We start from the raw sequence: 17,978 nt of genomic DNA, 5'->3' as shown, positions 1-17,978 counted from the left end.
TTATGGCTGCAGAATGACTGCCATAGCTGCAGATACTACATCCTCTCAATTTCCAAAGCCAAAAGGGAAAAAAGGGGTGGGAGAATGGGGACAATAAAACATTTTTTCTCCCTAATGTAGCTGTCTTAATTATCAGGGAAAGGTTCTTTCTAGAAGCTTTCACACCCCCTAGCAGACTTCCCTCTAAAATTCATCAAACAGAAATGGTGACCTGCCTACATGTAGTTTCGTGACCAATGAAGAAGAGCTATATTACCACAGTTCATTCAAAATAATCATGGGCCATCAAATCTGAGTTTTGGACAAGGAAGAAGGCATTGTGGACTGGGGTAGGTAAATAATGATTGCCACCTCAGAGAATGCTTCCCTGAGGAGATGACATTTGAACTAGAACCTAGATGATGAGGTGGTGCCAGTCTTGTGCACCACGTTCCATGGTGGCACAAAGGGAGAAGCTAGGCCAGAGTAGATGGCCAGGAAGGGCTAACAAGGGAAGAGGCACTTGAGGACGAGAATGAGTCAGCCAGGTGAAGCTATGTGTGGAGAGGGGCAGAGGACTTTCAGGTTACAGCAAAGCCCAGTGGAGAGGAAAAGCAATGTGAGCCAGTTTTTATGGCTGGAGGAAGATCAGCAGGACAAGGCAGGCCACAGCCTTCATGGAGATGATTGCAGAGGGGAGGATTTGGATTCCAGCATTACAAAATCAGCGATAAGCCAGATGTATGCAAAAGAATGGGTACTCAGTTTCACCTAGGGCTTTGGAGGAGACCTACTCAAGAAGAGAGTTAGGTTGAACCTGACTGAGTACAAGGAGTCAGCCAGGGAATGGAGATGGGAAGGATGTCCCTTAGGCACAGGGCACACACAGCAGGCATGAAGGCTTGCAGGCTTGAAAAAATGTGATGAAACCATCAGTACAGCATCACCAGAGGATGATGTGTCAGTCAGAGAGTGACTGGGGATGAGACTGGAGCCATGGCTGGGAGTCCTGCTTCATTTGGTTTAGGCCAGTACAAGCACCTGCCTTTTCAAAAGTTGGGAGTCCCAGCTCTGGAAATAATAGCTGGGTTGGCTTCCTCATTTGTGCTGTGCAGGACTGGGCTTGGATGATCTTCAAGAACACTTCCATTTTTTACATTCCTGATCTCTGGTAGATGCTCAATAAACGTTTACTGAACAAGTGAACCATTAACCATTAAACAGTCTCTCCTGCTGCCAAAACTGTGCTCATCAGTGTAGATAAGACATATCCTTCAAGGCCTGGTCTGTTCCTGTATTCTCCATGAAGTGGCTCCTGACCAGCCCAGCCTCCGTCAACTCCTCCCTTGTTGGGAGTGACTGACTCAGCTATTAGTAGAGAAGATCTTGTATGTTTTTCATATGTATGTATTTTCTTCTTCCAGCTAGAAGTGTTAACTCTGGGAGGTTAGGGGTCATATTTGATATGAATTGATATATCCACAGATGCATGGCACACTGGGCATTTTGTATATACATAATGACAATGCAGCTGGTGAGGATGTGTTAGTGTAGACTCACCAGTTGTAACAAATGCATCACCTACTGTGAGATGTTGATAGTAGGGGAGGTTGTGTGTTTGGGGGTGGGTAGGGATATTTGGGAAATCTCTGGACTTTTGCCTCAAATTTGCTGTAAACCTAAAACTACTCTAAAAAATAAAGTGTATATATATATATATATAATTTTTTTTTTTTTTTTTTTTTTTTTTTTTTTTTTTTTACCCTGTCACCCTGGCTGGAGTCCAGTGGCATAGTCTCCACTCACTGTACCCTCAATCTCCTGGGCTCAAGTGATCATCCCATGTCACCATGTCAACCTCCTGAGTGGCCAGGGCTACAGGTGTGCACCACCATGCCCAGCTAATTTTTTTTTTTTTAGTAGAGACAAGGTGTCATTATGTTGCTCAGGCTAGTCTTGAACTCCTGGCCTCAAGCATTCCTGCCTCAGCCTCCCAAAGTACTGGGATTACAGGTGTGAGGCTCTGTGGCCAACCTATATTTTTTAAAAGATGGAATTTTCCCATCTGAGGAGCAGACTTGAGTGAATTTTAAGGGGAGTATTCAGTCCTCAAGGGGGTTCACAAACCTAGAACTAGAGAAAAATAGCAACACAGTACTCACAGCAGCTGGGAACTTTCCCATCCTTCCCTGGTCACTTCCTAGAAGATCAAGACTAACCAAGGAAACAAAATGAGGAAGGGGGAATGCTGAGATTAAAATTAAGGAGTGCCTTTCAGTATACTAGGAGACCTTCATGAGGATATTGAAAAATGCCATGCTCTAGATAAATATAGATATAGCTTTTCAAACATGGGATTGGGGAAGCTAAGAAGTTCATAAATATAAGAAAAAAAGAATTTTTGAGTGTTTCAAATTTAAAAAAGATACGTCACTGACCATGTTGCTTTTTGAGAGTCTTTGTCCTTGTATCAGTCAGTGTAGGGTAGGTTATGCTGAGGTGACAAATAGCTCCCAAATCTCAGGGACTAAGAATAGTAAGAAGTAATTCTTTCATTTTTTTTTTTTTTTTTTTTTTTTTTTTTTTTTTTTTTTTTTTTTTTTGCAATGGAGTCTTGCTCTGTCACCCAGGCTAGAGTGCAGTGGTGGGATCCTGGCTCACCGCAAGCCCCACCTCCCAGGTTCACACCATTCTCCTGCTTCAGCCTCCCGAGTAGCTGGGACTACAGGCACCTGCCTCCACACTTGGCTATTTATATATATATATATATATATTTTTAGTACAGACAGGATTTCACCATGTTAGCTAGGATGGTCTCAATCTCCTGACCTCGTGACCCACCCGCCTTGGCCTCCCAAAATGCTGGGATTACAGGTGTGAGCCACTGTGCCCAGCTAGAAATAATCCTTTCTTATGATCATCATGTGTTAGCAGGGACCTCTTCTTATCACGGTCACTCAGGGACCCAGTCTGATGGAGTAACTATTATTCTGAATTGCCGGCACCATGCAGAATTACTTGCATGCCCCACTGACCACAAGGAGGTGAGAAATCGCAATACTACCTTGTGCTTGCAACTGGGGACTGATAGGAATGATTAGGGAACCATACCACCATAATCCTAGTGACCAGAAAGCCAGCCAGCCAGTACCAGAGCCCAAAGCAGAGGCACTCGTGGTTTCCAAATTTCATCTTTAGGCTCAGCCTGATTTGTAAGAACAAAGGAGCTATAGCCATGTATCATATATCCTGTGCTACCACCACAGTCTTGAATCCCTTGCCCAAGACAGGAGCCTTTGCTTTTTGTGAGAGTCCATGTCTGTCACCCAGTGTGACTCATCCATTCTCCAGTGCAGTGCCCCTCCCACTGCAGGAGCTACTCCCATGTAGGACTTGTCTGTCAGGCTGCAGCACTCCTGCATATGGGGCTGACTGCCTGTGGGAACGCAGGGCCCAGCCTGGGGAGCTGCCATTCGGGGCTAACTTGACTCTCATTCGTACAAGAGCCCAGCCTGCTGATTTGTAGCAAGGTATGACAGAGGAGAGCCAGTAATGTCCATATCTCCAGCTGCCAGGGAGTGGGGCAAATTTGCCAGTGACTTTGTCTTTGGCCAGCCACAGTGAGTAGTCCCAGGTCCTCCTTCTTCCAATGACTTCCTTTGGAGAGGAATTTCAGAGATGACCAGCCACTCATGATTCTGTATGTATGAGGCTTTGGTAATTTGGGGTTTAATTAATAACATATGTAGTACATAAGTGAATTTATATAGTGAGTAAGGGAACATGTACAGTGAATAAGAAGGAATTTGTTAAATTCTAGGCACTTTATATAATAAGAGCACAAGTCTGTATAAAAATATTTTTGTTTTCATTTATTCTTCTCTATTATTCTGTGCTCCACTAATTTTATCCAAAGATCAGAATATAGGAAATGGGAACCTCTAAATAACATTTTTTTCTGATCACCTCCAAGTTACTAGGTGTAAATACAGAAGTTAATGAACATTTTTATGATTATTTTCCCTCATCAGACCTTGCAATGTTTTATCTACAATTTTGGCTTATTATGAAGATATCACTAGCCTCAAATCCTTCTTGAAACTGAGGAATATTTTTATACCTTCTCAAAAAATCTTGCGCCAACGACTAACCTATGGCAATGAAAACTCTTGGCCTTACACATTCTTCTCAGATGAGACTTTCTCAAGAGGAAGGTAGACTTTCGGGAGATTTCTCTCGGTTCTTAAGCTTGTCTTCGTTGTGTCATTCTTTGTATTGTGGGATGTAACTACAGTTCTGTTGTTTTTCATACTATTCTTTAAAATAGTATAATTGATGTTTCATTCATTTGTTTTTTCTGATTCTTTGTCAGTATTTGTTGAATGTGAATTTTAAAAGTTTAGTTTTGCTTAAAAATGTTTATCCTTTGAAATTTGACAAAATGTGTTTTTGCCTCTTAAAGTGAACTGACAGACGAAAGTGAGGCTTGAATTTTTCTCACATTTTGGTTTATTACATTTCCTCTTTCAAAATTCATTCATAGACCTATAGTTTCGAAAAATCCACTTATTCGTAGTTCAAATACATAATTTCAAATATATTTCCGGGCAAGTGGTTAGCCTTAAAAGACTGCAAGACTTGTACTTTGTGTCCTTAGCGATGGTATCCTAAAATGATGTAGCCACAATCCTGCTCTAACAATATTTGCATAATATAGAGTTACAACATCATTGTCTTTTTTGAAAAATGAATAGAAATGTGTAAACAGAAATCAGACCTCTTCTTCACAGATAATGAGATCAGGGGATTCAGTAACTAACTGCTGAATCCTGGTAACTGATTGCTCTTTCTAAAATTGGACATGGGAGGAGAGCACAGGGTTTGTCAGTGGAAGTCATGTGCCCTGGGTTCAAGCATTAGCAGGGTGCAGTTCCTATAGAGGATGATATTTCTATGTATGTCTAAAAGATAATAGAACAAACTGAAAATCAGTCTTCTTTATCATCAGCATGTTCTGGTAATTCTAACCCATGTCAGTGATATGGGTCAGTGATACGGGCAGACCAGGCCCACAGCCACCTTCCCCACTTGGTACTGCTGGTGTGTGTGTGTGAGATTTGACTTAATTCAATAGTGGGCAACAGTCTATCTCAGGAGACAGTGGCTACTTCCAAAAAACCATAGTTTAGCACATGGTCTATCAGTCCCATTATCTTGGGAATTGATGGCTTCTGAGTTTGTTATTTTTATATATTTCTTTTAACATAAGAGCCATCTCTCAGGCCAGTAAAACCCCTGATTTTATTTTTATATAGGGATGACGCTATAGAACCTACTGTTTCTGCCTATTATTCCTGAATATTTTGACTGCAATGAACAACTCCGAAGTCGTTTGACTGCAATGAACAACTCCTTAGCTAAAGCCCCAAAGGTGATTCCATTTTAGTAATACTCAGAGATCTCATAGAACCCAGGGTGTGAGACACAGGGGTCTGAGTGGCCTCGGGACTCTCTTTATGATCTTTGCCCCTCTTGATGCATCTGCTTCCTTTTGCTCTGTCCTTCTTTCTACAGTTGGGATGTTCTCAATCACATATTAATATCACCTAGGGTTTTTTTCTCAGTTCTGTATATTAATATCATCTGTGGAATTTAAAAGACCATTTATCCTAATGTTAACAGCACAATCCAGGTGAAGGGAAATGCAAGTGTTCACTGTTCTATTCTTTCCATTTTTCAGTTGTAATTAAATTATTCGAGATGAAAAGTTTGGGGCAACATATTAGTGTCTGAGTCTCAGCCCCAGAAATTCTGATTTCAGTGGTTCTGAAGTGGGGCCCAGGCACGAGTATATTTTAAAAGCTCCTCTGGGAATCCCGATGGGCGATTGAAGGTGGAAATTACTGCTATGGATTGCTGGGTTTTTCAGCTTCTCTCGACAAAGAGAGTGAGTCCCATCTCTTTCTTCTTGTCCAAATTTCAAAATTCCTGGGGTGAGGATGGATGGGTTCAGTTGGATCAGCTGCCATCCCCTAATGCAGTCAGCTCTGGCCAGGTACACCATTCAGCTGGCTGCACACACAGGAAACACGGACAGGGTAAGCAGTTTCCAGACAGGCATGGGTGGGCTGAGGGGCTAGTTTGGAAAATAAGTGTAATGATAATAGGAGTCCAGTGTATTCCTCTAACAGAAATGCAAAGTGAGTCCTGAACTGCTGAATTTGAGAACATCCAGCTGTTGATAAGACAAAGCCATTGCTTATTATGACTGCCGTTTTCTCAAACTATGTCTATTTCAAAATAATGGAGTAATAGAGAATTGGTCTTTGTTAATTTGAAAGTTTTGTACTGCAAAATACAAATTAAACATGTTTGATAACAAAAACAAAAATCCTATCCATATTAGAGTAGGAACTTGTAAAAGTTGCTCTGCATTAGGTGATGTGTATTAGCAAATACGGTGCTTGGCATAATGTTCTAGTTGTAGCAGATAAATTTTATCTCATAATACATCTGGCTTTTAAAATATCACATTTCCTCAAAGATTCTAAATCAGTTATATATCAGTTAATAGGACGAGTCCTCCCTACCGCCCTTTGATTTCCTACAAATATTTTTTTGCAGGAAATTCTATCTTGGCTTTGTGTTTGGAGAGGCTATTTCCTACTAAGGATCTGGTAAGAATTTGGAGAGTCTAAAGCAATCTCAAGTCATCATTGCAGTTGGAAGAGAGTGACACTATCCCTTCTGTGCGGGCTTGGGCATGGAGACATTTTATGATGGTCTTTAATGCCTTTGATCTCAAAGTTCAGTTCTCTTCACATGCTGAGTCATCCATGAATATCTTCTCACTTCTACAGGCATTTGGTGGTACAGGAACTGATGCCTAGGGAGTTTATATAACCTCTTCCCTTTCCCATACCAGGAGGAAAACTCTTCTTCCTTGCCCCAAATACCTATCTTTTTCCAGTATTTGGAACACCTCTTAAGCCAGGTGTTTGTACAAGAACGAAAGCCTGCATGGGAATTGAGTTCTGGGTACTTAGCAATTTCTTCTTTGATTGTGTATCACAACAGCCTTTAATAACCCTTTGAGGTAGAGAGCTCAGAACTTTAAAAAATGTTCCGAAAAGATGCCTCTTCATTGGCCCATTCTTGTATAACAATGAGACACACACACACACACACACACAATTTTAAGAGATTATCCAGATAGTGGTATCTGTGCCCAGATTCATTTCCTGAGGGCTGTTAATCACATGCTTTGATGGGGTGGAACTGCTAAGGGAAGACAAGAGAAGCATAATGCTGATGCCAAATGCCTAAGTCGTGACATGTTTTCAGCTGTTTCTGAAAACAGAACTAGGCTTCCTGTAGCAAGAACTGGGCTTTGGGAGACAAAAGGTTCTATGAGTTCTGAAGCAATCAGAGCAAAAAGAGAGAGAAGGAAGAGCACAGAATGAAGGATAGGCAGTTTCCCATATCCCTGAGAAGTGGTAGAGACCAGACCTGACCCAGGCAGATAGTCTTTGGCCACTGAGAAAACAAAGAATCCGTGTGATCTATGTGGACCTGGTTACCAGAGAGGAGAGTGGGACATGGCTATTTCAGTGTGGGCAAAGCAAGGCTGAGTACTGATGCCCAAAGGTCAGCAATGATTGTACATCTTGGCAGAAGCTACCACTGTGGAGGCTTCATCCATGGATGTCTTTCTCCTGACACCAGAATATTATCCCAGGAGAGAAAGGAAGAGGAAAAGAAGGAGGAAATTCTGAATTGATCAGAAGAGACCTAGTTTAAACTGAAAGTCAGTGTGTTACCTTGCATGGGTTATAATGCAAAAAAAAAAAAAAAAAAAAAAAAGAATAAATAAGTAAAACAAAAACAAAAACATTTGCATTCATGCCTCACTAGTTTCATGGCTGCTAGACACAATCATAATCTGTGTGTACTTGTCATAAGTTTAGACTTTAAGTAAGGATTCTTAGTTGGGTTATTCAGATAGCCATGTCTTCCTCCAAAATGCTGCCTGTGCCTCTGAAATGCTCTCTTTTCCCTGAGCCTCTGTGTCTCAGTTCTCCTTCACTGCTGTCCTTCAGGGATCTCATGCTGGAAAAACCATTTCAAAAATTCTTTGGTGCAAAACTCTCTTCCTGCTCAAGAACCAAATTGTAAACAAGTCACCTTTTGAACAGAAACACTGATACCTTGACCATATACTCATTTGTTTAGCTATCCAGAATGACAGTAAAATACGGTATTTTCAGACATACCAAGATTAAGAGAGTTCTCAACCACAGATGTTCATTTAAAACGTTTGAAAGGATGCAGTCTAACAAGAAGTAAAGCAAATACAGAGAAAAGAGATGTAATACTAGAAAGAATGTAAAAAGTAAGGAACCAAAGGAGGAAATATGGCTCCAACATGGAGAACTGGAGAGGATGGAAATATCTTTTGGTTTTAGGGGTTAGAGAGCCCCTTATTTTCATATTGCTTTTTACTTTTGAATATCCATTTGGGGACATTTTTATCTCTTCATTTATGAAGTAATTAATCACAAATAATGATTCATAGTGCTCCTATATCTATATCTACTGAGAGAGAGAGACAGACAGACAGAGAGAGAGAGAGAGAAACCCAAACATGGACTGGAGCTAAAGTTCACAAATAATCTGAAACTCCAACTTGTAAAATAACTTTAAAAGATCACTGGTTGGGTGAGTATGCATATTTTAGTGTAATTATTTAAGCCATTGAGGCAAGAGGTCCACGTTTTTAATCCCTCTACAGCCACGCAATCAGAGTAGAGATGCTACCTAAAATTTCTCACTCAATATCCTCATTTTGTCAAAAAGGAAATAGTTATTACTCATCAATGTACACAGTTATGATAGTTTATACTATGTAAACATTCAAATGTAAAGTTTTTAGAGACATCTGTAGGTCAGGAATCATTCTTTTGAGATGAACTGTTATAAGCTCTCCGGAACAACTGTTATACATGCAACCGTTATACGTACAAATATTTACAAATACATATTTGCACGCATTTTTAGAACTATTATTTATTTATGTTGGACTTTTTCATTTTCGAGTCCTCACTCATGTGAGTGATGTAGTGCTGGGGTACTTTTGCAGAAGTAGGAGGCATCATGGCTTAACATGTCCTATAGTTGTGATAGCAACATGGCTTTTATAGAAAAAATAAGATGAAGCCTATTGAAATCTGAACAATAGTAGAAGTCCTTCAGGAAAAAATTTGCATAATGAAAATACATAAATCTCAAAACAAATATTTCAGGCTAAATACTACCCAAATTTCAGCTGAATTCCCTTATTTCTCTTTGTTTCCAGACTTGCTCCTCTTTCTCTATTTCATCTCCTAATTAAGAGCCTCAGAACAGTTTACTCTAAAAACATCAATGTCATCTCTTTTTGCTACCCTTTTCATATATGCGTTTCCCCCACTAAACTATTGTCTTTTTCTCCAAAGTTAATAACAGCCACTGCTCTTCACTCCTCCCTCTTGCTCTTTTGGGCATTGGGTCCCATCATTTTTCTTCTTTGGATCCATCTCCCTGTCATTGCCTTGGTTTAGGTCCTTGTTACTCTTCACCTGGACTAAGGAATGGCTTCTTCGCTGACGTCCCGGTTCTGGCCTCTGCCTTCTGACTTACCCACTGCACTGTTGGCAAAATAATCTTTCTAAAATGAAATCTGATTCCGTCATTAAAATATTTCTGCTGGATTACCTCAAATCTTCACTTTATATTGATATTTTGCTTCTATTGATTTTCTTTGCTTCAAGCTCCTAATTAATTTATGAATTTCATGATGGTATTTTGATTTTTCAAGAGTTATCTTGATCTGTTATTTTATCTTTTCTTCTTTGAACTTGTGTAATAAAAGACACGCTCATATTATCTTGTTCTGTATCTTTCACTGTGAAGAATTTCCTTGCAAACGTGTATGTGTATGTGCATATGTGTGTGATATTAACTTTTATGTTGGGTTCTTTGACATAAGCTCTGCTTTGTTTTTCTTCAAAACATATCTCTATAATATGTTTGCATTGTTGGGATGCATCTCCTTTCATCTTCCTTGTGCTTAAATTACTCTGATACACAGAAGGTGACTTCTTGACTCCTTTCTCTCCGTATCTGACACTACTTCATTCTTTACCAGGATAAGGTTTGAGGTAGGGGCATTTTGTGCTGTATCTCCTTTTCTGTAGTGTAAGGGGGAGAGCAGGCAGAAGAAGTGCTCTACAGCAGCACTGACACCTGGTATATCGGGAAAGCTCCCAGGAACAAATAGTCAGCATTCTCCATAGGATTTTCCTGAAGAAGATTTAGCTGAAAAGAAGAGAATTTAATGAAGAGATTTTTTTTTTTTTTTTTTTTTTTTTTTTTTTTTTTTTACAGAGTTACAGGAAGGGCTAAAAGACTCAACAAGCCAAGCAACAGGGAACCTCAGGAGTGGAAAGCCATTATGATTTGTAGGCCTGAGGAGGCGGGAGGCCAGAGGAGGAAATTCCTAGAGCCAGGTGCCAACTGAGGCATAAGAGAGAATGCCTAACAGGAACTGCAGTCAGAGAAAAGCAGCCGCTGCCAGGAATGTGACCGTGCAGTGACAGAAAATGAATACATCTCCTCATCTCTCTATCCTCCCACCCTCTCATCTCCTGCCAATGACTCCCATTGGAATAAGCCACTTGGAAGCCAGAGTCAAGACAGTCTGCAGAGGCCAGCTTCCTGGGGCAGAGAGTAGGATGTGGAAGAATAGAGAATAACTCCAATGGGTGATAGGGGACAAATGGAGGGCAACCCACCCACCTAGACTTAGCTCTCTGATACTGCGGTTTTGTTAAATGTGTGGTATCAGGACTTACTCCATTTTCATGGGTTGTATATGCCAGTGGCAGATGTCTTAAGGTTCTGACTTGTTTCTTTGACTCTAGGTATAGCCCAAAAGTCTTCATTTGTACCAGAAAGAGGCAGTTTCACTGTTCCCTCTCGTGATTTCACAATGTACCCCTAACATTCAATTCTAAAGTTCTTAGCTAGATGAGGAAAAACAAAATAATTACTGTATTTTGCCCCTTTCTAGATTTCTAGGTATTAGTAACATTTCTAAAGATTTTGTCTACTCTATAGTTGGTTAAAGGGAACAGAAAAGGAGAATAAACTTTAGGATCTGTGCTCTGCTGCTGCACTCTACTCCATTTCAGAATTTTTGATTTCTTTTCTTTAATAGTTTTGGATTGTCCCTTTTCTCATTTTGTTACGACTAAAGTAATTTCAATATTTTGTTAGATGCTGAAAATGTTCTTTAATTCATTACCGGGTAGGTGAGAAATCCCACCAGTGTTTCTCTATGGATAAGCATCTGATAAAGATGGCTTTTCTTATTAATATTATAAAATAATATATATACTACTACTATCTCATGCTGATAATATCAAAGCACTTCATAAAGGTTTCTAATATTTGCATAATATTCCTTTATATAGTTTATTATCTACTTTATTATTGTTTGACATTTATACTTTCCATATTCTTTTTTTTGTTTTTTTACTCTGTATACAGCTGCCATGAGCAACCTTGTACCTTTTGATTTTTTCTGTGCTTCCAGTTATTTCTATATGACACAGTTCTAGAAGTGCTGCAAGTGCCGTAAAAGTTTGGCTTTACCTGGTTATTTAAAGTTCCTTACCCAGTTTTGTTTATTTTCCTAGTTTCTTTATCCTGGCAGCCTCTGACAGTCAGATGAAATTCTCTCTTTGGCTTTTTGGTGAGTCACAAGGTGGATGAGCCTCAGGCATACCTTCACCAAGTGCCTGACACAGCTGCCATCTGCACATGCTCATCCCTATTTACTGTTTACATTTCAGATGTGAGTCATCATCTATTACCTGGCTTTAGTTGAAACCTGCATTCATAAAGGGGAAAGTGTCCAATACAGAAGCTTTGGAGAAACTGGCCAATCCTCAGAGGAACCAATGAATATGATTTAAAGTTTTTAAATTTTTTTAATATTTTTTTTATTATGTTTTTTCATACAGGGTCTCACTCTGTCTCCCAGGCTGGAGTGTAGTGGCACAATCTAGGCTCACTGAAACTTCCACTTCCTGAGCTCAATTGATCCTCCAACCTCAGCCTTCTGAATAGCTGGGATTGCAGGCATGAACCATCATGCCTGGCTATTTTTTGTGTTTTTCATAGAGACAGGGTTTTGCCATGTTGTCCAGGCTGATCTCGATGTTGTCCAGGCTGATCTCGAACTCCTGAGCTCAAAGTGATCCACCCACCCCCACCTTCCAAAGTTCTGGGATGATAAAGGTGGCTGCACTAAACAATGAATTTTCAATGGAGACAAAAGAGCCTTCTATTGGAAGAAGATGACATCTTGGACTTTCATAGCCAGAGAGAATTCAGTGACTGGTTTCAAAACTTCAAAGGACAGGCTGACTCTCTTGCTGGGGGCTAGTGCAGTTGATGACTTTGCATAGAAGCCAATGCTCATTTAGCATTCTGAAAATCCTATGGCCCTTAAGAATTATGCTAAATCTACAGTGCCTGTGCTCTATAATTATATAGAATAACAAAACCTGGATGATAGCACATCTGTTTATAGCATGGTTTACTGAATATTTAAGCCCACTCTTGAGATCTTCTGCTCAGACAAAAAGATTCCTTTCAAAAAATTACAGCTCATAGCAATGAGCAATGCATCTGGTCACTTATAGAGCTCTGATGAAAATGTATAAGGAGATTAATGTTACTTTCATGCCTGCTAACATAATATGCATTATGAAGCCCAGGGATTAAGGAGTCATTTTGACTTTAAAGCCTTATTATTCAAGAAATACATTTTGTAAGGCTATAGCTGCCATAGATAGATAGAGACTCCTCTGATAGATCTAGGCGAAGTAAATTGAAAAGCTTCTGGAAAGGATTTGTCATTGTATTGTATTTTGTTTTATTTTTGAGTTGGAGTTCACTCTTGTCACCCAGGCTGGGTCCAATGGTGCAATCCGCCTCCCAGGCTCAAGTGATTTTCCTGCTTCAGCCTCCCAAGTAACTGGGATTATACCCACAACCACACCTGGCTAATTTTTTTTTTTTTTTTTTTTTTTTTTTTTTTTCAATAAAGACAGGGTTTCACCATGTTGGCCAGGCTGGTCTCGAACTCCTGACCTCTGGTGATCTGCCCGCTCGGCCTCCCAAAGTGCTGGGATTACAAGCATGAGCCACCGCACCTGGCAGATTTGTCATTTTAGATGCCATTAAGAACATGGGAGGAGGTCGAAATATCAACATTAATTGGAGTTTGAAACAAGTTGATTCTGACCCTCATGAATGACTTTGAGGGTTTAAGACTTCAGTGGAGGGAGTAATGGTAAATGTGGTGAAAATAACAAGAAAACTAGAATTAGAAGTGAAGCCTGATGATGTGACTGAATTGCTGCGATCTCATGAAAACACTTTAATGAATGAGAAGTTGCTTGTTATGGATTAGACAAGGAAGCAGTTTCTTGAGGTGGACTCTACTCCTGGTGAAGATCCCCTAAACATTGTTGAAATGACAACAAAGGATTTAGAATATTACATTATTAGTTGATAAGACAGCAGGTGGGTTTGAGAGGACTGACTCCAATTTTAAAAGAAGTTCTACTGCTATCAAACAACATAACATGCTACAGAGAAATCTTTCATGGAAAGAAGTCAATCAATGTGGTAAATTTCATTGCAGTCGTATTTTAAGAAATTACTTTAGCCACCCCAGTCTTCAGCAACCACCACTCTGATCAGTTAGCAGCCATCAACATTAAGGCAAGACTTTCCACAGGAGAAAGATTAGGACTTGCTGAAGGCTCAGATAATTGGTAACAATTCTTAGCAATAAAATATTTTTAATAAAGGTATGTACATTTTTTAGATATAATACTATTATTGCACATTTAATAGAAAACAGTATAGTGTTCTCGCAACTTTTACATGCACTAGGGAACCAAAAAATTATTTCGACTTGCTTTATTGCAATCTTACATTATTACGGTGGTCTGGAACTGAACTCACAATATCTCCTAGGTATGCCAGTGTGTGGAAATGCTCTGAAAAAATTAAACCCCATTCAAAGATCAGCTCTTTCACCAAGATTGCTCCACTGCACTCCAGCCTGGGTGACAGAGCAAAACTCAGTCTCAGAAACAAAAAACAAAAAACGAAAAACAAACAAACCAAAGATCAGCTCTTTCTTATTTTAGAAAAGCCACATGACATACTTAAGAAAAAAGTTACAGACCTGAGTTCAAATTCTAAATAGTAAACAGACAATAACTGTTTGCTGTCTTCTGTTTTTCCCTTCCATAATGTCTGTATTCAGGCAGGAGGGATGGACTGGTCATTAACTAAAGGGAAAGCAGAGGGATGGTTAATGACAGACGCTGTGGAATCTTCCACCCCTGAGATTATCTGAAGTGTACACCCACAGTCTGGGAACTTCTACAACACTTTGTGAAATCTCACTTGAAGTCTCAGTAATTCATTACAAAGTCTAATTATGCAAGTAGCAGCCGCAGACTGTGAGCTGACCAACCTGGTGATTGAAATCCTTCTGGTTGTCTGATTAAGTTCTGTCTGGAGTTTTGTTTACCTTTTTGATTACTGTGATTTGTGACTTCTAGTTCAATACTTTTTTTTTCTTAAGTCAGAGGTGAGGTTTTAAAAATTTCTTTTCGAAATTGTCTTGTAAAATTGCTTGTCCCCATTGCTGTGTGTGTGTGTGTGTGTGTTTCAGTCAAGAAATTTTTTTTTTCTAAAGGAGCCAAACACTGAACATGTCCCGGCCTGCAGTTCACATGTTTTCCTTTTGCCTGTTTTGTCTTACATTAGGAAGCTGGGCCTGTAGTCAGTCAACTGTATGGCTTTTAGGTGAAGAAATTCTACATAGAAACGGGAAGAGATATTCTGAAATTAAGTTGCTCACAAAGATGAGACTCGATTTGTGGAATCTGGAATTTTGGAATGCTTCCTGTCACGTTGATTCGTTCGCCTTTGATTCTCAGAGTCTTACAGTCTCTAGGGAGAAAGCCCCGGTCCAAGTTCCCAGCACCCCCGGGTGTGCATCAGATCTGCCACACTGTGAATTCCCAGAGTTGTGAGGGACTGTGGGAAAGAAGCCATCCTTGTTCTAACTGCTAGGACGTTGCTCAGACATAAGGTGCTCATTTTTTGTTTGTTGAACAAACATATAGATTAACATCTTAAGTGGCTTCTTCAGGTTTGGAAAGCAGACAGCAGAGAATGGGTTGGAGGGTTGGAAATGTTATTTCTTTGTAGATGCAGCCGTCCTACTAGTATAGTTTGCTGTTCCTTTTTTGTTCCCCTCCCCCCGCCCCACATTTTTTTCTTCTTTCTAAATAAGGGAGAGGGAAAACAGTTTCTTACTTTTTATTTTAAAAGAATTCTAATACTTTGGTATTTGGCACATTTCACCTTAGGAAATTGCAATACTAATGAAATTGTTTTTTTTTTTTTTTTTAAATATGAATCACATGAAGTGACTTATTTTTAGGTTGTATGTTCTCGACGGGTAAACTTTTTCTGAAATAAATGTCTATAATGAATTTTTTGGCTTAGGACATGGGTAACCCACATTTCAAACATTTATTTGAGAGGCAAGAGTTATACTAGAGTTACCCCTGCTGACCCGGGGGAGGGAGGCCAGAACTACTAGATGCCTGTGGCTTTTCACAAGAAAATGAGGACAGAGGCTCTGGCGGATAAGAGGTGGGTGCTCAAAAGATTAGAGTCACACTACTGTTTTGCCACTACACGTTTTTGCTTCTTTTAAACTTTCTGCTTCATAGAACTAGAAAAAAAGCTAATGACTATGGTTTAATGTCAACAACTCTGAAAGAAAAATAATTTCATTCAAGCCCAGATTAAAACACGCTACTTAATTTAAAGGGCAATCAGTTTTATCGGCTAAGTTTTTTTAAAAGGTCAGCTTTAAGAAATGTTTCTTCCAGTTAAAAGAAATTAGATAAAGCTGAAAAATACGCTAAAAATTAAAATCACACTGTTGCTGAAACATGGAAAAAGACAGCATGTCAGAGTTGTGGTCCTCAGTTATTTTATTACAAGGTAGACTTGGGAAGTATAGAAAATGTTAAAAACTTCTGGGCTCTGTGCAGCAGCATAACTATCAAAAAAGGCCATACTGCAAAGTATAATGAAGGTCACTTCCACGGAGATCACAAAGCCCTCATTTGGACATGATGGAAATGTAATTTTAGTAATAATGAAAAGCATTTTTGATAAAAATTATAACAACTATATTTACAATGCAAAGCAAAATGGCAATTTAATAAACAGATTTTCAACATAGTACATTAAAATTTTAAGCAAACAGAATGAGTTTCATCCTGATTTGCAGAACTCAGCTGATCATACACCTTTTTAAAAAAAATATCTACTTGAGCTTCTGTGCTGTGTAGTGCTAACATTATGAAAGTTTGTTGTCTTGTGTCATCCCCTAAATCATTTTCTAGAATTAGTTTTAATTAAGAAAAAGAACATTCTGTATGAGGAGAGTTTTGAAAGATAAAATCAACTTGATTCAGAAAAACATGGAGTCATCCTTAAGTTTCATGAGCATTATGTCATCAAATTCATCAATGGCTTTAATTTTTTCCAATTTTGATTATTTTGCCCAAAGCAGTAATTGCATTGGTGATGATTCTGATAGGTCAGTTTGATGATTTTTATACCATAATTTTCATCTGTTTGAATAACTTAGGTAGGAATAAAGGATGAAAATATGGCTGGCAATTTTACTTGAAATTGTGTGTCCCTCTGTACTGCTACAAAATATATTTAAAATGATGAATAACAAAGTAGCCTCTTTAAGTAAGAACTACAAATGTTTGGACAGCTGTATTAATACTAGGCTGAGATAGGCAATACAAACTATTTTAAATAATCACTGAATTTCAGTGGAATTTTAGCTAGACAAGTATTTCAATGGAGGAAACATGATTGGAAGATGAATTGTGCCTAGTCTTTAAAATAATGATGTTGTTTCCTATGGAATTATGAGCGATTGGGCTTGAGCGATCTTCTTGGCTAAAATTGGTCAAATAGCAAATATAAACCATTGTGATTGCCTCTGGCCTTTGTTGATTACATTCAAGTCTTCTGAATCCTTTTAACTAAAAGTGAAGAAACAGCAAATCACTTTCAAGGATGATCTCAACTCAAGATGAAATATATTAACATTATTAAAGTATAATACTAACTTTCTTAGCTTAGGTGAGTCCCCTGTAGAGCACAGACCCTGATGCAAATTATGAGCTCTTCCCACCCACCTCCCCTCCATCCCTCCTCCCTACCTTCCTCCTTCTTTACTGAATATACTGTATGCCAACCATGTGTCAAGCACTGTTCTAGGTGTCGAGGAATCAGTTTAGTTTTGATATCAGTCCTGGTAGAAATAACAATAACAGACCATGCTCAAGATCAGTTTTGAAGAAATCACCAGTTACCTATGAACATACGGCTCCAGAGTTAGGTGGGAGTGAGGAATAATAGGCCAAGCCTCTTCAAAAGATATTTCTAGGCTGAGTTTGCCCATAGGAACCCCAGCTCATCTTCTACCATAGCCATTCACAGACTTCTCAGCCCTGCCTAACCCAGAGACTGAAGCATCATTCCTGCTCCCTGAATACAGGCTGTTATTTATTATATCCATGCGGGCAAGGTGAAATCTGGCAGGCAGTAGCTTCCTTTGGAGGGGTTCTCATGTTAGGAGTGACGTGCAAGCTAACAGTAGAGGGTGGGGGATATCTCAGCAATTGCCTGTGTCTCCCAATGCTGCCTGTGCTCTCACTGCAGCCTCCTAGAGAACGAAGTCAATGGGAGGCCACAGGACACTACCTCTGGAGCAGAAAGGTCTGAGTAGGCAGCATGGAAGAGGAAGACTGCCCAGTCTC

Source organism: Piliocolobus tephrosceles, chromosome 5, assembly GCF_002776525.5.
Source record: "Piliocolobus tephrosceles isolate RC106 chromosome 5, ASM277652v3, whole genome shotgun sequence".
Lineage (NCBI taxonomy): Eukaryota > Metazoa > Chordata > Mammalia > Primates > Cercopithecidae > Piliocolobus > Piliocolobus tephrosceles.
Note: the sequence above shows the minus strand (reverse complement) of the source record.